This window comes from Periplaneta americana, chromosome 8 (genome assembly GCF_040183065.1).
Source record: "Periplaneta americana isolate PAMFEO1 chromosome 8, P.americana_PAMFEO1_priV1, whole genome shotgun sequence".
In the NCBI taxonomy this organism is placed as follows: domain Eukaryota; kingdom Metazoa; phylum Arthropoda; class Insecta; order Blattodea; family Blattidae; genus Periplaneta; species Periplaneta americana.
Window position 1 is genome coordinate 70,596,580 of NC_091124.1, and position 25,842 is coordinate 70,622,421.

General features: G+C 35.4%; 1 protein-coding gene across 1 annotated transcript in view; it reads right to left on the reverse strand.

Moving 5' to 3' along the window:
* Positions 1-25,842, reverse strand: part of LOC138704812 (receptor-type guanylate cyclase Gyc76C-like) — a 934,849-nt gene that overhangs the window by 827,115 nt on the left and 81,892 nt on the right. The gene's annotated exons all lie outside the window — the stretch shown is intronic.

Sequence of the window (25,842 nt, forward strand, 5' to 3'; positions counted from 1 at the left end):
GGTATGATGATAGAGACTGGATTAATCTTGCACAGGATAGGGACCGCTGGCGGGCTTATGTGAGGGCGGCAATGAACCTTCGGGTTCCTTAAAAGCCATTTGTAAGTAAGTAAGTAAGTAATACGTGAATTAATGAATAAATGAACGAAGTAATCAATAAATAACTGAATGAATAAATAAATAAGTGAATGAAACAATTAATGGCTATTTATCGCTAAATTTTATCACTTTCCTAGCATTTGTTTCTTTGTTTGCCAACATTTCAAAATGCAAATTCTTCACGGTACTATAAAACACGCTTTGCGATCGTCATTTGTTTCCCGTATAGATAGTCAACTGAAAATGGCGGCTCCATTCAAATGTTTTGGTGAAGGTAACATTAGTGATATAGAATGTTAGTAAGTAAATTGATATCTATTTTATTGTATTAGACTACTTTATTTCTTCTAATCTTTATATATATATATATATATTATATATAAAGATATATATATATATATATATATATATATATATATATATATTTCCTTCTGTTTTTATCAGCTCCTTACCATTTGTTTCTTTATTTGCCAACATTTAAAACTGTTAATAATTCTTTACGGTAGGCCTACTAGGAAACATTTGCGATCGTCATTTGTTTACCGCACAGATAGCCAACTGAAAATGGCGGCTCCGTTCAAACGTTTTGGTGAATCTAACATTAGTGAAATAGAATTTCAGTACCAAGTCAATTAATATTTTGTTTTTTTTTTTTTTATTTTAGTAGGTTATTTTACGACGCTTTATCAACATCTTAGGTTATTTAGCGTCTGAATGACATGAAGGTGATAATGCCGGTGAAATGAGTCTGGAGTCCAGCACCGATAGTCACCCAGCATTTGCCCATAATGGGTTGAGGGAAACCCCGGAAAAAACCTCAACCAGGTAACTTGCCCCGACCGGGAATCGAACCCGGGCCAGCTGGTTTCGCGGCCAGATGCGCTAACCGTTACTCCACAGGTGTGGACAATATTGTATTGTATCAGAGTACTTTATTTCTTCTAATCTTTATATACTTTCTCCTAATCGTGTAATAGTCAATTAAATTCCACTCGAGTTTTGATTTTTTTTTTCTAGATAAATCAAAACATCTAGTGAGATTATTGAAAAATTCTCAGGACTGATCGGGAGTCGAACCCGGACCGCATGCGTGACAGGCAGAAGGTCTAACCACTTAGCAGCCATGGTGGTATCAGAACCGAAGATAAAATCCGTCTCAAACTTGAACTTTTATTTAGGAACACAGGAAGAAAAAGTTCAATGCCAGCATTTTTTTTTAATTATCGTGTATACACAAGATAAAAACTAAAACCTTCCTTACAATGATCCCCTTTTATAAAATGAAGCTAGAAAAACAATAGAGACGCCTATGTGTACCGAAACACTGCGATCATATAATTTTATTTTAATACAGTCAACTCGCTTCCTCTTTTCTTGAAGATAAAGTAGATGAAAAAGAGATGTCACGACGAATAAAACGTTTCCATGGGAACAAATGTCCTGTTTTCTAAGATTGCCTGAGATTCTACAGACATGACCTTGTCTTCATAATGGGCATAAAAATATACTGTATATGCAGATGTAACGGCGTGAGGCAACATCCGTCATAACCCAATTCCTGGAAGCGCGCGCACCTGTCTGTGCTTTAATTGAAAAGTGTGCAGATTGTCCGCGTGACCCCATAAAACTTGGCATAGTTGAGGGATCAGTTGTCATTCCTGCCGTATTTTAAACACGGAGGCGCTGTCTGTCGAGACATTGATCCGTTAAAGTGTTGGGTTGCGCTGGTACGACGAGAACCTCACGCCAAAGGTGGTCAATTCATGACCCGTGGGCAGAACAGAGCGTGATCCACATACGCTGCGGAATTGCAATAAAAATGTAGGTTTAATAAGGTGGAAATTCTCGGATCTCATTAAATCATTCTGTACTCAGAATAAGTGCAGTTGATCCTCATTGCGGACTAAAAGTATCCAGGTTCAATTCCACATAGAGACGTCTTTTTTGTTTCAAAGCATGTTTTTTGAATGATACTTTAGAAAAAATAGATATAAACAGAAAGTCATTTGCAACATGGTAAAAGGGTTCCAAGACAAGTCGTCCAATAATATTGTTCACACATAATTTGGGTCACCGTATTTAAAGTCCATTTCTGTTATGGTGCACAGCTTTCATGGCGACCAATGTAATGTCCATACTCTACAACAGGCCTGCACAAACAGCGCTCAACGAGCGCGCGCGCTCCTTCGGAGCGGGAGAGCGGTGTTTACCGCTCGCCGAAACGGAGAGGAAGATAAGTCAGAATGACATAGACTTGCTATAGGTAGAGGAGAGGGAAACGACCACTCAGTTATCTAGTGGAGTGCAGTGTGTAGACCTATTGTCAGTAACTGTTTCACGTTGCTTACCTACTGCTACAGTACAGTATGGAGGAATTTAAAAGACGGAACGTAACATTTAACATTTAACGATTTACAGCTCGATCTTATTGAACTTCAATGTGACCTAAGAGCTAAAGATCGTTTGAATAATACTACTAGCCTGGTTGAGTTTTACAAGACTAAACATTAGCAATAATATCCACGATTACACAGGCTGGCTGTGAAAATGATTGCTATGTTTGGCTCAACATTTATATTTGTGAGCAACAGTTTTCTATAATCAACTTTAATAAAGGCAGACATCGAACTGTAACTCATGATTCATTACGATCAGTAGGGTACTGTTCCTTTCAGCTGCCAACAGCATAAAACCTCGTTTTGATGTACTGATAAATAAAAATATAACAAAATAATATTGTATATTTAAGTAGCTATAGAATTTCTATTAGTCCTACTTCTGTAAAATAAATATTTCTTTATTAATTAATAATAGTCCAAGATAGTTTTGCAAACACTGAACGGGAATTCATTTCATAAGCACTCGTAATAGTACTTCCTTTTGTGTACATTATGTACGAGATCCACCCCTTCTTCCTACAGCCTTATACAGAGCGCAGCTAATATCTGCATTCCGCTCATGAGCTGTGAGCCGGCTCGGAGAGCGCAAACCTTGTGCAGGCCTGCTCTACAATATCCACACACAGTAAGTAACACCTCCGTAAGTCCACCATCTTCCGTTTCGGTCAAACCTAGTCAACAAATCGATGGCCCAGAACCAAACTGTTCCAAGTCCACTTCACTCCCCCCCCCCCCTTTCAGGAGAGCAATTTTCAGCTCCTGACATTCAAAGGTTCATGAAACAATTTGGAATCGCTTCATAGCAACCTTATAGAGAGGAATATTTACAATTTTGTTCGATTCATATATGCAGATAAGAACTGAAACAGAAGAAACACAGATTTCTTTCTTATAAAAAGTTGGACTTAGAGCAGTCTGGTTCTCAACCATCGATGTAGAGATGGCCAATGGCAATGTTTACAGAGTTTTTTCTTATGAAGACTATGTAGGTCTACCAACTTAGAAGGACGTATCGTCGTTGTTCCTGCAATAACTCCTATGTGACATATTTATCGATTTTCAGATTTTTTTTCTCTATTAAATAACTTAAATAGTGATACAACAAATAATAAAATCTCCTATTTATATAATTATATTTCTTTCTTTAGAAAATTTAAGAATTCAGAGTCTCCTATGTACTACTGGCATAGAATGAATAAATGTGTTTTCCTTCCTAATGAACAATTTTATATTTTGAACATAGGAGTTATTGCAGGAACAACGACATTACGTTTGATAACTTATTCATTTTTATTTTAAATAAATACTCATTTTTATATTTTTTTCTAATACCACCTGGTTGTTTTTCGACATTTCTGAACTTTCGTGACAGTGGCTTAGGTGTAACCCACTTCTGAGGTTAGGACGCCTGGAAAGCGGAGTTAAATTACCGCGATGATATGATAGACAAGATGATAGTGATTATGTAGCGCCAGGGGAGGTCTTAAATCTAAACTTAAGGGGTTAGGTACAGTTTACAGCAGTAACATTTTTGGAAATATCCAACATAGTTTGCTTCCATTACTGTATCTTGTACAATAATGAAAATTGGTATGTGTAAAACACTGCTCTTCTGCTATATGGAAAAAAAAAAATATTTTTACGATTTAAAAAATTACTTATATTTTTTTCAAAATTAAAAATGGTGGCTGTTCACTGGGAGTTTCCCTCATAACTCATAAACTTATTAACTGTTTCATGTTCTCTCTCTTTTATTTTATTGCTGAAACTCATATTTAAAATATCATGCTCTTTCAACTACATTCCTTAATAAATAATGTTTTTTATGTTGTGTTAGAAGGAAATACTGATATTTGACCAATTTTTAAATGAATTTTTTTATCAGAGAATCTATCAAAGGTAGAGGAGTGATCTTGCATCATATTGTAGATATGACATGCATAAATACACACAAAAAATTTCATCACAGAATGTTGGATAGTTTTTTAGTTATGTGGGAAACGCTTTATCACTACACAGTGAACTGAATTTTGAAAAAAAAAAAAAAAAAAAAAATGTAAATTTTTTTTAATTGTAAAAAAAAATATATATTTTTTTTTCATATAGCAGGACAGTGTTTTAAACATACCAATTCTCATTATTGTAAAAGATACAATAATGAAGGAAAAAAGTTGAATATTTCCAAAATTTTACTGCTGTAAGCTGTACCTAACTCCTTAACCTAAATTTCAGACCATGGATGAACGTGGAGGCAAAATGGCCGACGAATTTTTATCTTGGACCTTCTATCGAGAACGGGTTTCTTTACTTCCATAAATCTTGGACACAGGAAGCGAACTACAGCTAAATTCCCCTCCCGAGATAAGAATTTTATCGCCCAGTCAAATTCATCGCCCACGGAAGAGTTTTATACCGCCAACTTCAGATTCAATAGCAACCACGGTAATGATACAACCAACAAAAACTACTAGGTTCTATAATGTATACAAGGGAAGCAGGAATGAAATTATTATTGTTTTCATTGAATCTGAACGCTCAAGCATCGTACAGTTTATTCAGGAGAATTTTAGAGTCAAAACAAATTCCAGAGCCGCAGAGAACAATACTGTATAATGCCATTCGTTCCATAATACACCAGGGCTTTCAGAATGAAGAATATGGGTCATGGAGGTCACCACAACAATGTATTTAATATACTCTGATAGAGCCAGGTTCCATTCTCAGACCAGTAACCTGACAAGCCTCAAAGCCCGGAGTCGTAAGCCAGGCATGTTCCGGGCAAGCATTTCTAATCTTTGAACGAGGTGTAACAGTGACGTAGAATATCTTTTAAGCTGTGCCTAGCCTACAAATGCTGGGTAAATTTTGAAACTGGACCCTGGACTCATCTCGCTGGCATCATATTCATCTCACTCAGACGCTAGATAATCATAGCAGTTGATAAATCATAATAAAATAAACAACTAAAAATGTATGTAAGAAAGGCGAATAACATGACTGGGATAGAAAAGTAAATAATTTCCAGTGCTGTATTTTCTCATTAAAATAAGAATAGCAGAACTCCTCATTTCCATGTAAAAATGTTCTGAATGGATCGTATTGACAGCAGAAATATACGTCACTGAAAAAAGTAACCTGTAAAACAGCTGACGTTCGATCATATTAAAACAATGAAAACAATTAATTTTCCCGTCACATAAATGCAGTCTTGCTACCTTAATGACTGAGCCATTAAGCGAAGAAAATAAAAGCAAAAGAACAAATGAGGAAGAAGAATAAGTAGGTATATATAAAAATACGATGGAGAGGAAAATTATGGTGAAAAGAATGTCTATTAAGAAAGAGTAGAAAAACGAATTGATGGATGCGATAAATTATGAAAGAATACCAAGCAGAAAAAAACAAGTGTAAAATAGGGAACATAAAACGAAAAAAATGTAACATCAACTATATCGAAATTATTCTCATATTAATTTATTTCTTAACTGGGCTTAGCTTGGTGGAGACTAGACATATAGAAATTGATAAACAGGAGGGGCACCATAGAGAAGAAAGGATATCTGCCCCCTTTGCGGCATGGGAGATGGCGAGTTCCATATATTAGAATGTCAAGAAACAGACAAAACAAGGAAAAAGTGGATAAATAATAAATTTTTGAATATGAATAGATATGTAGCATATAAGAAAATATGTAATATAACTAATATAAGATACTGAAATAAATTGGGCAAATTTTTATTGATAGTGAAAATGAAATGGGAAGAGAAAGTTAAAACTAATGGTGTATTAAATTGATCTTGTAGTGTATGTGCGTGTTTTTTTTTTTAAGGTTACCCATACAGTAGCGGTGCTTCGGATTGTAAACCTATTACAAAATTTTTAATATCTCAGAGATAATTCAGTGGATCTTACTCATTTTTTGTAAACAAGTAAGTGGTATTTGGCATCAACAAATTTATAATTTTCAAATTAATTTATTTGTTTATTTACACAATTTAAAGGAAATAATTTGCTACTACATACGAGGATAAACATGGTATCTTCCCAACTAGCTGTCAGATTCAAAGTTTATTCTTTATTTTTTACTCCAGAACTGCAGTGTTAGAGGATGGATCGCAGTGAACTTTTTACGTTATAAAGTTTTTGTACTACTTTTTTTTTGTTATAAACAAAAAAAAAGTCATTTTTATTTTACATTACTAGGCCTACTTAAAATTTGTGAAATTATGATTATACCCCTAAGAAAGTTGTTCATCCTCTAAAGTTTTAATGGCTAAAGACGTTCCGAAAATTTGAAACAATTTGGACAACTAGTTCAAGAGATCATGTTTTTAGTTTGAAAAATAGCAGAAAATTATTTAGTTTAAATTTGGAAATAAAAATTATGAACTATTAGGATAATTATAAATTTGTTGATACCAAATCAGAGGCCAAAATTCCAATTATTTATGTACAAAAAATGAGAAATATCCACTGAATTATCTCTGAGATATTAAAATTTTGTGAAAGGTTTACAATCTGCAGCACCGCTCCTGTATGAGTCCCCTTAAGTTGTGAGACTTGGCGTAGGTGATTAAAATTATAAAGTACGGCAGATCTGGTGTAATATAGAATTATAACAGGTCTGTCTTACAGATATATGATATACAGGGACATCATTTTATTTTTACTAACATTTTTAATATTAACTTGCCTATACCTCTGGATCAACGCCGTTTGCTACCCCCTTCCACGACTGGAGTTCGATGATACTGGCGTAATATATAAACAAATCACTTTACTTGGTAACTTATAGGAGGGAAGAAAAGTAGTTCATCCATTTACGTAAACTAGGAAATATTGCGCTTTTGAGTTTGATCATTTTCATTAGGTTTTTGTTTAATCAAAATACAGTACAGTATTAAAATGAGTGTTTTTACTCATTAACTGGGCTATCCATGTGGACGTATTCATTATGCAGTATATATTATACTGTCTACAGCACATTAGCGTACAATATAGAGAATGAAGTTAAATTGAAAAATAATCATAATACGGATATTTAAACGCATTTTCTAAAATGGTGGCCGTTCATTTCGATACAGGCTTCAGTTCTAATGTGCATATTATCGCACTATAGACCAGAGGTCTCCAAAAAGCGTATCGTCATTCGTGCTCTCGATGCTGCCCGCCGAACACAGTGTGCTGTAAGACTAGAGAAGGGGAAGAGACTCGTACCTCAACAGAAGGAAGCGATCAGTGGGGGATCGCGAGTACGGTTTTGGAGACGTTTGCTATAGACTATTGTACCTAATCCCAATTACCAGTTTCGTTCTTCGTACTAGTAACTCATGTTGAAATAATTCTGTACATACTCTACAAAACAGTACCTTACGTAGGCTACTGTAAGTTCAATCTTCACTTCTGCCCGATCCGAAAAGATAAAATTACTCAGACATGCTATCTACTGTCCGTCCAAGTGGTTGTGCCGCAGGGTCGTAGAAAGGGAGGAAATCACGTGACAGTTAATTACTTAACGAGGCCCTTTTATTTAAGTTATTTTAAACAGTTGTATAGTATTACGTAAACGTCCAATTCCTAACAGAAATTAATGCTTTCAGAAATGCGCTAAGACACCCCAGCCACTAGCTGGCGAATAAAAGCGGGTGGGGGAAACCGGGATACGACGTAGGCAAATGGACGACAGTACCTGTGCGAAAATGATTCAATATTGAAAGCTCTTTCGTCACTGGAAAACGCGAACATATTTTTGGAACGTATTGTTTACTCGTGACCAGAATATTGTACGAAATGGAACTATAAAAATTGGAGATTTATCCTTCGAAGAGGTGGAAAAATTCAAATATCTTGGAGCAACAGTAACAAATATAAAAGACACTCGGGAGGAAATTAAACGCAGAATAAATATGGGAAATGCGTGTTCTTATTCGGTTGAGAAGCTTTTGTCATCTAGTCTTCTGTCAAAAAATCTGAAAGTTAGAATTTATAAAACAGTTATATTACCGGTTTTTTTTTTCATGGTTGTGAAACTTGGACTCTCACTTTGAGAGAGGAACAGAGATTAAGAGTGTTTGAGAATAAGGTTCTTAGAAAAATATTTGGGGCTGAGAGGGATGAAGTTACAGGAGAATGGAGAAAGTTACACAACGCAGAACTGCACGCATTGTATACTTCACCTGACATAATTAGGAACATAAAATCCAGACGTTTGAGATGGGCAGGACATGTAGCACGAATGGGAGAATCCAGAAATGCATACAGAGTGTTAGTTGGGGGGCCGGAGGGAAAAAGACCTTTGGGGAGGCCGAGACGTAGATGGGAAGATAATATTAAAATGGATTTGAGGGAGGTGGGATATGATGGTAGAGACTGGATTAATCTTGCTCTGGATAGGGACCAATGGCGGGTTTATGTGAGGGCGGCAATGAACCTCCGGGTTCCTTAAAAGCCAGTAAGTAAGTACTGTTTACTATAACCGTAAGGCTACTATGACTGTATATGTTGTCTTGGATCTGCGTGGTGGACGGTTGAACTTCATTAGTGGAAGGGGTGGGAGTGAAGTACATTAAAAAATTCAGGTACAATAAAAATTGAAGTAAAAATAAAAAGATGTCCCTGTATTTATTCATTTATCATATCAACCGGTTCATTTAAATCTTCAAGAAATGTCTTCGTTTCTCGATTACTCAACAGTAAATAATTGTGTAGCTTCACAAGGCTCGGTCACAGTTCCTTCGACTACGCAGCGGGACACAAAGGCATCGTCCGATTGTGGGTCTCGATCCGCGCAGTCAATTAAGCGAGCCCGAGGCTCCCATACAAATGAACATCGATTCAGAGTCTCTCTTTCTCCCGTGATTTCCGCTACACGGTTACTGTCACTCACCCCAGTCAGAGCAGCGCAGCGCAGCGGCAAGCAGTCTGGCAAGCACTCGTCACGCACGCTGGCCGCACCGAGCCACGCAAACCGGCTGTGAATGACGACGGACTACTCTGCTCTTTTGTTTACAGGAATCCACGAGTATGGATACTCATTGCTATTACAATGGCAATCATCGCGACACGAAAGCGGCTATCAGTGAGGTGATGTCATGCTTGTAGGTTGTTTGAAAACCAAACCAGCTGCTTCGTACGATATGCACTCCTGTCTTACAGCAGACACATATGTACTGACGCAGTGTCTTCTATGAAACTCCTTACACAACAATGCAGAGATTGACGTTGTATTGTATTGTATTTGTTAAAATTCCATGGTATTCATACATTGCTTACAGCTAGAATATGGAACAAGTCAAAAAACTTAATATTACAGAGACATCATTTAATTTTTACTTCAATTTTTATTGTACCTGTGTTTTTTAATGTACTTCACTCCCACCCCCTCTACTAATGAACTTGCAACCGATCTCCACACAGAACCACGCGTATACAGTCAAAGTCGCCTTACGTCTTAGTAAAGACAAACAGTACTGAGTTAGTGAGTATAGTACGTTCCAGAAATATGTTCGCTTTCAATATTGAATCATATTCTCGCACAGGTACTGTCGTCCGTTTGCCTATGACGCATCCCGGTTTCCTCCACCCACCTCTGCCCGTCCCTTTGTGGCTGGGCTGTCTTAGCTCTTTTCTGAAAACATTAATTTCTGTTAGGAATTGGACGTCTACGTAATATTATACAACTGTTTAAAATAACTTAAATAAAAAGGCCTCGTTAAGTAATTAACTGTCACGTGATTTCCCTCCTTTCTACGACTCTCGACAAAACCACTTAAACGGATAATAAATAGTATGTCTGAATAATTTTATCTTTTCGGATCGGACAGAAGTGAAGATTGAATATACTGTATGTAAGGTACTCTTTTATAGAGTAGGTACAGAATTATTTCAACATGAGTTAGTAGTATGAAAGACGAAACTGGTAATTGGAATTAGGTACAATAGTACTGTATATAGTGCGATAATATGCAAAAAAGGAATTGAAACCTGTATAGAAATGAACGGCCATCATTTTCAAATCTGTGTTTAAATGTCCATATTATGATTATTTTTCAATTTAACTGCATTCTCTGTATTGTACGCTAATGTGCTATAGATAGTATAATATGCGCTGCATAATGAATACGTCCGAACGGACAGCTCAGTTCGAGAGTAAAAACACTTATTGTTAATATTTTACTGTATTTTGATTAAAGAAAAACCTAATGAAAATTATCAAACCAAAATTGCGATATTTCCTACTTAACGTAAATGGATGAACTACTTTCCATCCCTCCTATACCTAGTAAAGTGATTTGTTTATATCTTACGCCAGTATCATTGAACTCCAGTGGAAGGGGTGTTTCCGGTTCACACACAACCTTTAAGCCAAAGGTATATCCAGGTTAATATTAGAAATGTTAGTAAAAATAAAATGATGTCCCTGTATTATAAAATCTTAATTTATAGTCACAGTCTAGATGAAATATATACAGATGAGATTTACAATATAGTCTACTGGTACAACACAAAGTTTTAGTATCAATTTCATGAAGTGTTATTGAATGTCATGAATTCACCTACAGAATAGAAGGCGTGAGAAATTAGGTACTTCTTCAATTTGGCTCTAAATAATCTTATGTTTTGAGTTTCATTTTTTACATCGATAGGGAGGCTGTTAAAAATTTTTACTGCCATATAAAGCACTCCTTTTTGATAGCACGACATACTTGCCGATGGAGTATGACAGTCATTTTTTGACGTGTATTTATGCTATGAACTGTTGAATTAGTTACAAAGTTTTCACGATTACATACGAGGAAGATTATTAATGAAAAGATATACTGACAAGCCATGGGTATTATTTGTAGTTTTTTTGAAAATAGTCCTGCAAGATTCCCTAGATTTGGCACCTACTGTTATTCTAATTACTCTTTTTTGTAATAGAAATATATTGTTACTATCTTTGGAATTTCACCAGAATATTATTCCAAAACTCATTACCGAGTGGAAGTATGCAACGTATATTGTTTTTAAGGTATTGATATTTACTATCTTTTGCATAGATCTAATAGCAAAACATGCTGAGTTTAGTTTGGGGGTAATTTCTTTAATATGATTTTTCCAATTTAACACATTATCGATTTCTAAGCCATAAAGTTTGGTTGTTGTTGTTTCTAATAGGGATCTATTATTGATTATTGCGCTAGAAATTTGCGAGGTTGAATTTGGACAGGATTTAAATTGCTACCTTCGTATTCTGAAATTTTTCACTTGCGGATTGTGTCTATGAGTACTTATTGATAATTATTTCATCAATACGGCAACAATAATAGCAACAAACAGAAATGAGTAGTCCTGGGCGTGACAGCCCACAGAAGACCATGAACGAAGAGCCGTATCCTGGCCTTACATCCACATGCTTCAGCAGTGATAACGAATATTCCACCCAGAACGGGGTTATCGTGTCGTTAGTACGGTAATCCCCCGCTCTTATAGCTAAATATAACATATGGTAAGTTTTATTTTCCGTGAAGTGTGTTGGTGCTTGTAATTACATTTATTTTAACTAAAGGAGCTCTCATTTCACTTCATGGACCAACTATACATAGTAGTGATCATAAATAAAAAATAATTAGATAGCTGGGAGTTGATTTTCGCGACAAAATATATTTAGATAAAAAGAAAATTATAACAAATTTAGCACATAATCTTACATTCTTACACAAACTCCATTACTGAATTCAAAGAGAATGGTATTCAAACATATGACTTATCTTTAATGTAAATTATGCAATTATAATTTACATTGTATTTTAAAATTGTTAATGTTTTCGCCATTCAGTATGGCATCTTCAGACATTGATAATTAGAGATATTTTGTGAAGAGAACATTGCATTGTAGTAAAGATTTTTTTAGAGATATTTTGTGAAGAAAACATTGCATTGTAGTGAAGATTTTTTACATAATATCAAAGTATAAATTGTTGACGTCAATACTAAAAAAAACATTAAAACGGTAAAACACTTAAGTGTACCAATTAAAATGAAATTTCAAATATGCATATTTAATCGGAATTAAATTAAGTAACTATATCATATTTAGAGCACGGAATTTTAGGTACTAAAAGTTAATATTGTTCCTCGCTATAGTTTATAAATATAGAAGCCATGCCCCCACTTCTTTGAGATGTCATTCAGTATTTTCCCTTCGGTACCGCTAAAGGTCTCTAATCCACTTAACCACCACTTACAAACTAACGTACGATTTACAAGATCATTGCCATACCTCCACTTCTTTGAAATGTCATTCTTGTCATTCAGTATTTTTCCCTTTGGTATCGTTAAAGGTCTTTTAATCATCTTAACCCCACTTACAAATTAAAGCACAGTTTACAAGATCCATTGCTCAGTCCTTTTAACTCTGTTGTCTATTAGTACACCGGGAACATAACAACTAGAGGCTTCAGCGACGTCACTACAGAAGAGCCAACACACAGCAGAATTATTCGTTGCACTACAAACTGAAAACGTTGACCACTTACTTTCACTGATCCAGCTGCGCTCTCACAATACAATAATTTCCGTTCAGAAAATGTTTTTCAGACGAATGGTACCGTACCTGTTACTGCGGGAGGAGGGGGTGGTCGGACCGCTTAAAAGTAACGCTCTCCAAGCTTCTAGATGTTCTGTCCCCGGTGTACATATCGGACTCTTGTGAACTAAGCTTAAAACTCTCCTCACGGGCACCACTTCTATTCATCTACACTCAGTGTCATTCTTAACTTTTAGCATCTAAAATTCCGGGCTCTAATCATATTACGCTAAAATAAATGTGCATGGAAGTGTTGGTCAAATGCGTATATCACTTTTATTTCCATATTAAGAATAATTTAAAAAGAATACAGAAATTGAGTTTGTATTGCATACACAATTTTTGTATTCTTTTTAAATTATTCTTAATATGCCAATACAAGTGATATACGCATTTGACCAACAGCATCCATGCACATTTATTTTAGCGTAATATGATATAGTCACTTAATTTAATTCCGTATACATACTTGTAATTTAATTTTAATTGGTACACTTAAGTGTCTTACCGTTTTAATGTTTTTCAATATTGACGTCAACAATGTATACTTTGATATTGTGTAAAAAATCTTCACTACAATTTTAATGCAATGTTTATTTCACAAGATATCTCTAATTATCAATGTCTGAAGATGCCATACTGAATGGCGAAAACGTTAATTTTAAAATACAATGTAAATTTATAATTGCATAATTTACATCAAAGATAAGTCATATGATTGAAAACCATTCTTTTTTAATTTAGTACTTGACTAGACTTATTGGAATTTAAAAAAATGAAATCAAAATCCATTACTGACGCCGCATCAGAACTTCAATACTGTGAATGAAAATGCATGGTGTTAGGGGTTTGAGTGCACAAATTTTAAAAGATGGTTCTTTGTATGAAATGAAACCAATACTTCTAATGAAATATTTTTTACAACGCATAGTTCTACCAATAAAAAATAAATTGTGTGGAAAGTTTCGTTGCCGATGTTCTCATATCTCTTTAAAATTTTAAGGTTCACATGAATGTCTAGAGAGATATTAAAAAGATGAACAATTTATATCTTTGTCTTTTTTGCATAAAATGAACCGTTTATTTACAAATTAATGCTCATACTTTATCTGTACGTTCCGTGTAACTAAACCATTAATAGCATATTGTACGTGGGATTAATCTCACAGAAGAGCTGATATAATAGCATTAAACAGGCAACAACAAAAGGCTATTATCATAAATCCAACTGAACCAAGCTCATCACGTTCATCATGAAGAGAAGACCGTTTATGTGCCTTGTATTCCCTACCTTAGTGCCAAGTATAACATTCCTCTCTTCAACTGCTCAGTAATACGTTTACTTTTTCGGGCTCGGGGTTCTTTACCAAAATTTACATATATTTCTTTTGAACAATTATCAATGCTATCTTTTTAAATTAAAAAAATCGTCGCCCAAATCCTTAAAGATTCCCTGCAGATCATACAATTTCAAATATACCACTCAGAAGGTGCCAATTAAGGATATGTCATACGCTAATTTTAACTAAAGTCTTTTATTTATAAAGTTAACTTTAAAATTACCTACGGTCAGACATGCTAACCGTTACTCCACAGCGAGGGGCCTCCAATCATTTGTTCGAAAAGTATTAGATTGAGGAAAAAGTAATGATAAGATTTCAAACCAAGATCCCTCCGTTCTACGCAACTAACAAGGAGAGGACACGCTCTGTATATCACCGAATGGAATAAGATTGTGTGAGATGAAAGTACAAGACGTACTGTTTAAAGTCATACCTGGTATGGGTGGCCAATGACCCCTCGTTTTGAAAATATTGGCTATTGTTTGTGACATACTTCCGTTAGGTGCTCAATAGGGAAGCATTAGACTGTGTAACAGCGTATCTGGTTGGATGCTGAGTTGTTATCCAGGCAACCTGAGTTCGAATCTTAACTGGTCCTATATTTTTTTCTTTTAATAATGATTAATATTGTGATCACAGTTATCTATTTACATTATATCATATTTCTCAATGTATTGAAAGCTTCATCATGTTTTCAACAAATTATAATTAACTAACATTGTATTGTAAAGGATAAACAATGAAATATTACTCACGTAGGAAGATAAGATGTGTCACTGTTCTGTTTCTGTAGCAGCTATTCCACTTCATTTTGTACCCGATTCATTATGATAAATGTTATAAAAACACACAAAACATAACATATTTCCTGCACCATGCACAGCAAATGAAAGAAGGTTGTCCACAGTCACACACATTTTTCCGCACTTCTACTGCGAATCAGATATCATTCACATTCACAAACACTTCTCATTCGTTTATTAATTTTGATGCATACCACGCATATTTCAACATGGCTTTGAATATAGGAGCTGACAACTGAAAGTGAATAAAAAAATAAAATAATAATAATAATAATAATAATATTATCAAGCTTTAAAAAATGAGAAGGCATTAGGATTCGAACTCAGGTTGCCTGGATAACAACTCAGCATCCAACCATATGAGCTACGCCGTTACACAGTCTGTTTTCCTATTAGATACCTAACGGAAGTATGTCACAAACAATAGCCAATATTTTGAAAACGAGGGGTCACTGGCCACCCATACCAGGTATGACTTTAAACAGTACGTCTTGTACTTTCATGTCACAAAATCTTATTTAATTCGGTCATATACAGAGCGTGTCTTCTCCTTGTAAGAATAGAAGGAAAGATGCATCGGAAGTCAATTTCTCGCATTTTTTTTTAGCTGTATTGGATGGTCAGATAGAAAACCCCAAATTAAGTGCTGCCTGGAAAGATAGGATAAGTATCTCAAATATGGCTTGAAACAACAATAATGTATCATAAAAACTGATCAGGACGAACTCGATTACCTTGCTGAGACGATAAGGGACAACAGGATTCCTTCCCGGGTCAGCGAAGTACACAACCGATTGCTTTGCCGTTCTTACCTGAAGTGTTCACAGACAAATACAACTAATAGAAGTGAACATTTTTAAATCATGATCATTAAATAGCTTTTCAACAGAGACAAATCTATTTAAGTAATAAATTGTAAAATTCTCTACAGACACGAAACATTTCAAAGTTGCCCTAAACCCCTTTATCAGATAACAATTCATTACGTACAAAATATAATGTATATGCCAGTTGTATTTTTTTGTTGTCCAGGAAAACTAAATAAATATTTAAGGCAGCGTTGGGTTATTTAATTACAGATATGTCCTTAACGATTGCGCTTAAATTTTGCACCACATTTACGTAAATTTCTCCGTAAAGATTTCGAATTTTCTGATTTATAATACAGAACGTCAGAAGTGAAAAGGATATTTTCATATGTTGGTATCAGTGTTTAGATTGTAACCTTTTCTCGAAAGCCAGGGAGATTATATTTGAAAGCAGGGAAGGAAGTGGTTTCAAGATCTGATATAAATCAACTGTTTACGACCACATAGAAATGAGCGGTCTGTATTCCGGAATGTGTTCATTACACTTGAAGAAATCTGAACAGAAACACAACAGTGAAGAAAAGTATAGGATGTAGGCAAAACACAAGACTGAGGTACTAGATAGAGTGCTCTTACTTTCCATAAATTGGTTATTAATCTATAAACAAGAATACATTATTCAAACTCATAACCATTCATGTAACCGATTGTCCTATTTTTGTTTGTACTGTACATTTGCAGAATGTGATAAAATGCTTATATAAGACAAGTACAGAAAATATTCCGAGACAACAGGTAACATCATTTCAGTTAATCCTCATTCCATTATCGTATTCATCAGCATTTCTCCGATCACGGTTGAGAATATACGAAGGGTGCTAGTCTAGGAGCATGTGGGAATGCCGGTATGAAATGTGGATGCACAGCGAATCTTAACACATTCAATTGGTGAGGATGAGAATAGTCTAAGATTTGCATCACCATAAGAACCGCCAAATTGACAGATTCAGAATTGTTCAGCATGGCTCTTTATATCAGGTTACTAATGAGAATAAAATTGCAGTTTAAAAAAAAATATGGAAAGAAAATGATATCTACATACAGAAGGTTCAGAATCTCCATGAGTGTGTACTATTACATGGAAGTGACACCCAGTACCCATCCAATACAAAGTTGATTTAAGATGAGGCTCCACATTTTCATGTTGGAATTATCTTTATTATAGAGACCTCTACCGCCTCGATCGACCTTGTAATGAAATGAAACCGGCACAATATGAAACTTAGCTTGTTTGTTAAAAACTGGATTGCTGTGAAAAAATTACATTTCAAGGATAGAATATTAATAAATATATCGTAACATAATAATAATAATAATAATAATAATAATAATAATAATAATAATAATAATAATAACACTACCACTACTACCAGGACCTACTACTACTATTAATACTAATAATAATAATAATAGTAATAATAATAATAGTAATAATAATAACACTACTACCACTACTACTACTACTACCACTACCACTACTACTACTACTACTAATAATAATAATAAAATAATAATAATAAAATAATAATAATAATAATAATAATAATAATAATAATAATAATAATAATAATAATAATAAGAGCAATAACACTACCACTACTACTACTATTAATAATAATAATAATAATAATAATAATAATAATAATAATGCACAAAATTTTAAATACTGTAAATTGTAAACAATTTTAATAATGACCCCCACTCTTGACGGAATTCTGCGTACGTTTCTGCCTGCTATAACAACATAAAGTACGTTACCTCGTTTTTCTGTTTCCAACATAATAATACAATGAATCCTTAATAACACATATTCCTTCTGACAAAATATTATTTCCCTCTAAAAAATACAGCGTCTTCTACAAACATTTGAAGTCGATCTGTACAATGCTGTTACAGCGAGTTATAAAATGTTTGATGCTCTGTATCTCAAATTCAAGATTTTGCAGTTTTAGTTCCAGAGAACGCCTCAATTTAAAAATAAAGTTAACAATTTATAATAATTGTATTCATTACGAAAATGCCCCAGGATGTGGTCATATTAGCAGTTTTGTTTAAAAGGTTAGGCTCCTCCTCTTCTGACATATAGGCATCTACTGTACTCCAACCAGGAGAAGGTCTAATGAGACGCAGCGGGGTAATGCTATGAATGAATGTTGATGTCATAAGGTCACACACGTGGGTACACGCATCTCCAATGGCTAACTCTCAAAGCACAAAATATAAGACTGATACACACATATTTATGCTACCCTGGTTACAAAATTAGATCACGGTTAATCTCCTGGTCTTTTAATCCCTCCATAAAGGAAATAACATAATCAGGAAAGCGCATGTTTTTAACTGACCTACTTCGCTCCAATAGATGACGCAATAGTAAACACATTCCTTTCACGGTTAATCTCCTGGTTGGAGAACAGTATGTTCTATACTCTCGGGTCTCGACTGGAATTGCAGACATCTGCACAAAGTCTCCTGAAATCGCAGAGGCCTCTGACGGACAAGGAACGAGAAATGGAATTCTATTTAAGAGGTCAATACTACAAATAAATTCTGAGCGAGAACGGAATAATGGATGTATCTCTGAGCAATGAAAATGAGCCTTAAACCGCTGCGTGCATTATGGTCAATACTACAGCTCTTCTTCTACGAAACGTGACACATACACAGCTTTCCATTTGCACTACATACGCCTCCCGCATCGCTCTTGTCTTGCTGGCCGGATGCCCTGCACGAGACAGTTTAACCTTTCCCCATTCGTTACGAAAATACATCTTTGTAGTGCCGACAGATGACAGCATTGTTGGCAAGACATTTCCAAGAAATCGTGGACACTCCCGATCACGTACTCGCATTCCCTTTCAAATTTATACATTCTTTTTTGTTTCGATCCCAGAATTATCGAGGAATACCGGCTGCGCAGCCTTGCGGACGAGCAGTCTATCATCTACTGCACAATTTCTGGAAATCCCTGAAAATCTTGGAAGGATCATAATATGTATATGCATCTGCACACATCGTATCAGCAGCGATGCAGAACGGTTTCCTCCAGTATCCATTCGTGCTTAACTTTGGAAATCTATTTCCAATACTGTGGTGGGTTACTGCTAACAATAAGAAAAATCAGTGCCACTGAATTGCCTCGAGTGACATATACAAAACGGTGCAATGAAGTTTCTTTCGTCTGCATCTCAATGTTTGGCAGTTTGTTTATCCGATTCCTAGTATTCTTTACAGCAGAAATTATAGTGTTCGTTAGGAAATAGGTTCGCTCAGATAAATAGGCTGCAGTCGGAATTTTGCTGTTAGGCCTATATACCGAACGAGACTGCTGAGGAAATAGCATATGTCATCCCTTGCTCCTACCCTCAAAATATTTAGTTCAGTACTCCCTTTTTACTCTCAAATACTGTGTATAATTGGGTGAGGAGTTCGTCAAGGATGTCCTTTATCACCTACCCTGTTCAACATTTACTTGAAGGATTTAGTAAAGAACTGTTTCAGAACATGGAGGAGTGATAGAAGGCGGAAGAAGAATAAAGTGCGTAAGATTTGCTGATGATATGGCGTTGTTAGCATAAGAGGAAATGATACTAAAACACATGCTACTGGAGCTAAATGACAGCTGTGAGCAGTATGGGAAGAAGATAAATGAAAATAAGACGAAGAGCATGGCCATAGGAAGAAAAATACAGAAGACAAACTTGCGAATTCTAAATGAGGCAGTAGAGCAAGTGGACAGCTTCAAACACTTGGTGTGTAAGTACTATAAGCAATAAAATGAGCTGCTGCCAGGAAGTCAAAAGGAGGATAGCAATGGCCATGGAAGCTTTTAATAGAAATACGAGCATCTTCTGCGGACCTCTGGAAAAAGATCTAAGAAAGAGACTAGTGAAGTGCTTTGTATGGAGTGTGCAGAAACATAAACATTACGAGGAAGTGAAGAGAAGCGAATAGAAGCATTTGAAATGTGGATATGGAGAAGAATGGAACGTGTGAAGTGGACAGACAGAATAAGAAATGAAGCTGTGTTGGAAAGAGTGGGTGAAGAAAGAATGATGCTGAAACTGATCAGGAAGAAGAAAAGGAATTGGTTGGGTCACTGGCTGAGAAGAAACTGCCTACTGAAGGATGCACTGGAAGGAATGGTGAACGGGAGAAGAGTTTGGGGTAGAAGAAGATATCAGATCATAGACGACATTAAGATATATAGATCATATGAGGAAACAAAGAGGAAGGAAGAAAATAGAAAAGGCTGGAGGAAGCTGAGTTTGCAGTGAAAGACCTGCCCTTGGGGAGAACACTAAATGAATGAATGAATGAATGTTTTTTGTTCCGCGTCCGGAGTCTGTTTTACTGAGCATGTTATTTAATGCATGAAGGCATCAGTTCGCAGTTTTTTTCTAAATTTTGCAATGATATAAAACGGCGAAACTCGCAGTGAGAAAAGTGGCCACCAGGCTTTGGGCTGATATAGCTACTTTCTCTCAGCACCAATTTCCCTTGCAAGAACGCGTTTTTGCACACCTTTTAAATGTTTCTCCTCAACTTTTCCACAACTCCTTCCTTCCATCCTTCATTCATTCCATTCATCCACTCATCCACCCACCCATCAACCCACCCATCCACTTGGTTTGCAGATACAATTTTATCTCTTACATCTAAATGTGTTTCAATTTGGGATGTGATCAATGAGTTTTATCTATTAGTACTTATTTTCTTAAAATTCTGTCAATGACGTATGCAGGAAGGCTGGATCCTCGCTCAGTCCCATTTCCTGGTTTCAAAAACTCAAATCGGTCTCGCTTACCAAGAGAGGAACAACTCATGTCAGTCCCGCCTTGAAAACTCTAAACCACCAAACTCGATCTCTCTCGTTGATAGAGGAAGTCTAATACAGTGCATACATTTCCTCCCTATTTTAAAATAATTAGAACTTTCGGTATACGTAAGTGTAAAGGTATGGTTAAAAATTATGCATTATATACCTTTATGCAAGAGTTAAAATATTAATAGTTTTCATAATTATAGATGACATTGGATAATTCCAAAACATGCTATATGTTGATGACAGGAAGGCATTTGAAACTAATAGCCTTAACACATTCAAACTTAAAAATTAAGCCATTGTCATGTTTCGTTATAAGTTCCCTAAAAATCCTCTTTATCAATCATTTCTCTCTCCCTCTTCTCCACACGGGTGCGAAATTTCACATAAGTATTGCACTGAATATCTTGAAACGCCTTGACTACTACAAATATGTTGGGATGTGAGAAATAAAATATACTACTATTCAGTTTTGAATGAAATGATTCCCTTAAAGCCTTAATTTTTCTGAACCGACGCATGCGACGTGCGAGGCCCGCCTCGCACAAATCAGGACTACACGAGAGATAGTGAGTGGTTTCTATGGCTGCGAGGTGCGCAGACTTCGCATCTCACAGTTATGGAAACCACTATCTCTCGTGTAGTCCGAATTTGTGCGAGGCGGACCTCGCACCTCGCACGTCGCATGCGTCGGTTCAGAAAAACCAAGGTTTTAAGTTACTACATCTACCTCAACAGTATCGATTTTTGTTAAGTTGCAATAAACATTCCCTCAAAATGTCAAATTATTTCATTCCAAACTATGAGACCGAGATGGGTTGTTTACAAATTATTCCTCATGATAACGGGACTGTGTTAGGACGCAGCGTAAAGGCTCATCGGGCTCAAGGTCCCCTCCCTCCCCCCCTTTAAGGGATAATAATTTAAAGATTGTATTATATTTATTTATGAAGAAACAATTCATCACTGACGTTGCGAGTGCGACACTGAAAGAACAATATTATGCGACTGTTTGTACCGACATGACCATATTTAGAATAACAAATCTTTTATATTTCTGCTCACAGGTTGTTTCAAATTGCCCGATGATTTTCAAATAAATTATGAAGCTACCATTCTCAACGTAATAACTAGATTTATTTAGGGTCGGCGTCTGTCCATTCACTCAGAAGCGATGAAGAATGGATTTTGCTTCGTAATAACTAGAGCCCTGCCTTTGGTCCCCTAAACGCTCAAAGCAACCCGCAGCAGTGTATGTGTATACAGAGTACAGCTCCGTGGCACCACCCCTCATCTGCACTGTTGCGTTCTGCTGTTCAGGTAATGAAGTACGCGGTCAACATGCCAAACAAACCAAAGGTAGGCGCTTGACGATCAGTGCTATGATAGAAGAATTTGGTAACGAGTATTTCATGCAGAAAGAAGAAAACATTTTCTGTAAGGTATGCAACATGGAAGTAAAAACCAACAAACGGCGTTTTATAAGAAACATTGCAACACGAAAACACATGTTACACGTGTAAAAGAATTGTCCACCAAGCATGTAAACGTGCCTTCCACTTCCGACTTTCCCGCTAATCGGTCTGAATTTTACAATGACTTGTGTAAAATGTTGGTATTAGCGGATATTCCATTTGAGAAGGTCGAAAATAGTCACTTTCAAGAATTCATAGAAAAATATATAGAAAGAAAACGTCCTTGTGCAACAACATTACGTAGAAATCATTTACTGCCTGCTACGAAAATGTAGTAGCTCGCATGAGGGAATCTGAAAATGTTTATGATAATTCATTGTAATGCATAGACGCTCGTAAAGTTCATAGAATATATAGGTTTGTTTAATGAGATGTATGTCTTTTGAACTAATAATTCAAACCTGTACGACGTCTCCAGTATGTAATAAATTGCAATATATTTATCGTAAAAATAATATTTGTTTGACTTAAAATAAATAGTTTATTCTTATTCAGTCTTATAAAATAATAATTTGTCGCATGACTACTGTAAACTATCGTAGCTACTGTCCACAACGTCCACACACAGAGACGCAAGATGTAAACACACAGTAGAGTACCGGGGAGACAGATTCACTGCTGCTTGCACTGTTTTGATTGACAGAGCTCTCCGTACACAGCGAGGTTAGAAATGCTCGACTTATACCTAACTTGTATCCAAAGTGACTGAAGGCAGGGTTCTAGTAGTAACTTTTGAGAAGTCTAAATTTATTTTAAACTTCATAGTATTAAACGATAATTATTATTGTCTTTTAAATATGTTACATGTGAGTTTCAGGCAAATGATTCCAAAATGGGGATGAGGCCACACTCTCTCTCTCTCTCTCTCTCTCTCTCTCACTCTCTATGTATTTTAAAACTTGGAATAAGTTACAAAATATTCCTAGTAGCTGAACTCCTCTCAACAGGTAACTAGTTATTTTCTCCTTCTCTCTAACTTAATTGATGGTTCATTTTCGAAGTGCCAGTGGCGATCTACAGAAACAAACTATGATGTCATCTGATAAACTGAGATTATTGTGTATGACAGCGAATATTAAATGTGGAATGGGCAGAGAGAAGCTGGTCAGTATAATAATTTCCATAAACATAAAGTCGGACGTTCATGAATTATGCTTAAGCACAACTATCTATTACTGCGCATAATTTCAGAGAAAATAGGTGTTATACCACAGCTGTGTAAAGAAAAGTAAACCTCAAACTGTTCATATCTTGATCCTCTGTCCTGCGATATCTTCCATAATAAAATTGAAAACAATGGCTGCCTCGTGTGAAAAAAGCTATTCTATAGAGAACGTAGGATACTCATAATAAATTGTTCTGGGATTTATAATTGCGCAATACATGCATCTTATTGATAGAAATATTTCAACATAATTTAAATTATTTTTTAATTTCTTATACAACATAAACACATGGTGCTGTATTCATTATTTAAGTAATTTATTTAGAATGTAGTATGAGAAAATGGAAACATTCTATCCGTTCAAACAAATTCATTTCTCTGCGCAGGATCACTTGATTTTATATTCGTTGATATAAATAAAATCAGGTTAATTTTAGTATTACAAGTGGGAAAGGTTGAATTACGTAAGGAAATGAGAACAAATTAATATAAACATAACATATTTTACTTCAAATACTGCAAAAACGCCGTAAACTGTGTCATATTATACAGTGCGATCGAAAAGTCCCTCCGCAGCTCTATTAGTTCTAATAATCCTACAATACAACTCTGTAGAAAGTTGGCACTTCCCCATTCATTCCCGTTTGACAACTTCACATCCCCAGTCCATCATATGCTTAGCGGTCAGTGCTGCCACTTGAATTCTCTAACAAATACACTTGAATTCTCTGCCTAGTGGATTCTCGGCTACACAAGCACTGCGGAGAGACTTCTCGATCGCAATGTATAAGATCACATTAAATATGCATTGTACTATCTGCCAATATCATGAGAGAGTAGCCAAGAAAGAAACTTCAATCAATGAAGTGAATAGGAGGAAGAAAAGTTAGTTAAAGATACATTTAAACAAGGAAGAAACCCACTGGGAGAATATTATATTTACTGATGAATGCAAGATCAATTTGTTTGGATCAGAACGGAGTGTAGCGTTTGGCGTCAATCAACTCGGGAGCTGAAAAATTAAAATTTGCAGAAAACTATAAAACACGGCGAAGCAGTATTACGGTTTTAGGCTGCAAATCGTAGGCTAGGATAATGAAAATTACTTTTCTCACGGTTATTTAAATACGGAAAAATGGCGAAAAATTTCAGATATTTAATTTTTACCAAGATAATGAATGACTCCAAGCATAAGGCGAACACTACGAGGCTGTGGTTTCTCAACAACTGTCCCAAAGTCATGGACACACCGCCCAAATCCCCCGATCTCAACCCAATTGAAAATATTTGGTCCCTTGACTAAAAAAGTGGACCATGTCCATATTTTACATTTCAAGAAAACGGCATTTTAATTCATTAACTCGTTTATTACATGCATTGTCAATAGCATATATACAAACGTTAATTTAGTACTAACTTTTGTATGTATTATATAATTCATAATAATGTGTAAAATAAGCCTGTTAATGAATTAAAATGCTGTTTTCTTGAAATGTGAAATATGGACATGTTCCACTTTTATACTGAAGGACTCATTTGAGGTGAATTGGACGGATAATTAAGAATAACATTAATAAGATCAAAATATGTATTCAGAAGTAGATTTTAGGAAAAATATGACAATTAACTCTGAATACACGAAAAAAATTGGTTATTAATGGAGAAAAATTCGATCCGGTGCTGTGGATTGAGCCTCGTAGCTCAGCGCCCAGTGCATAGAACTGGGGACCCGGGTTCGATCCCCGGTTCCGGAGCGAATTTTTCTCCTTTAATAACTAATGGTAACCATAACAAATAATTATGTAAGACTAAAAAAAATTAATCTTTACGTAGTACACGAAAAGAAGTCTAATATGTCAAAACACAAGAAGTAATAAGACATAAAGGTCATTATACAAGATAATTGTGCTTTGTTTTATTTTGTTATTGCCTTTTTTTTGGGGGGGGGAATATTAAATTGACTTCGATTACGAGAAATCTTTGAAGAAATATTATTTATTTCATTCAAATTACATTTTAAAGTAAATCTATAACATTATTATAAACTGATATGTAAATAATTCATTTTATTAGCAATATATACTTTTTGAATTTAATATACTTAATAAAGCTTGCAAAATTGAACAAGTAAGAGTGACCGAACATTAATGAGAGGCACTGTATGTAATTCAACATGACATCGGTTTAACATAACTGAAAGAGACATTTCAGTATGTTCTCGAAAGTGGTGATACCCATCTCGCAGCCTCAATATGACAGAGAGCGGCTTGCAGAGAGGCTTTGATCTGTATCTA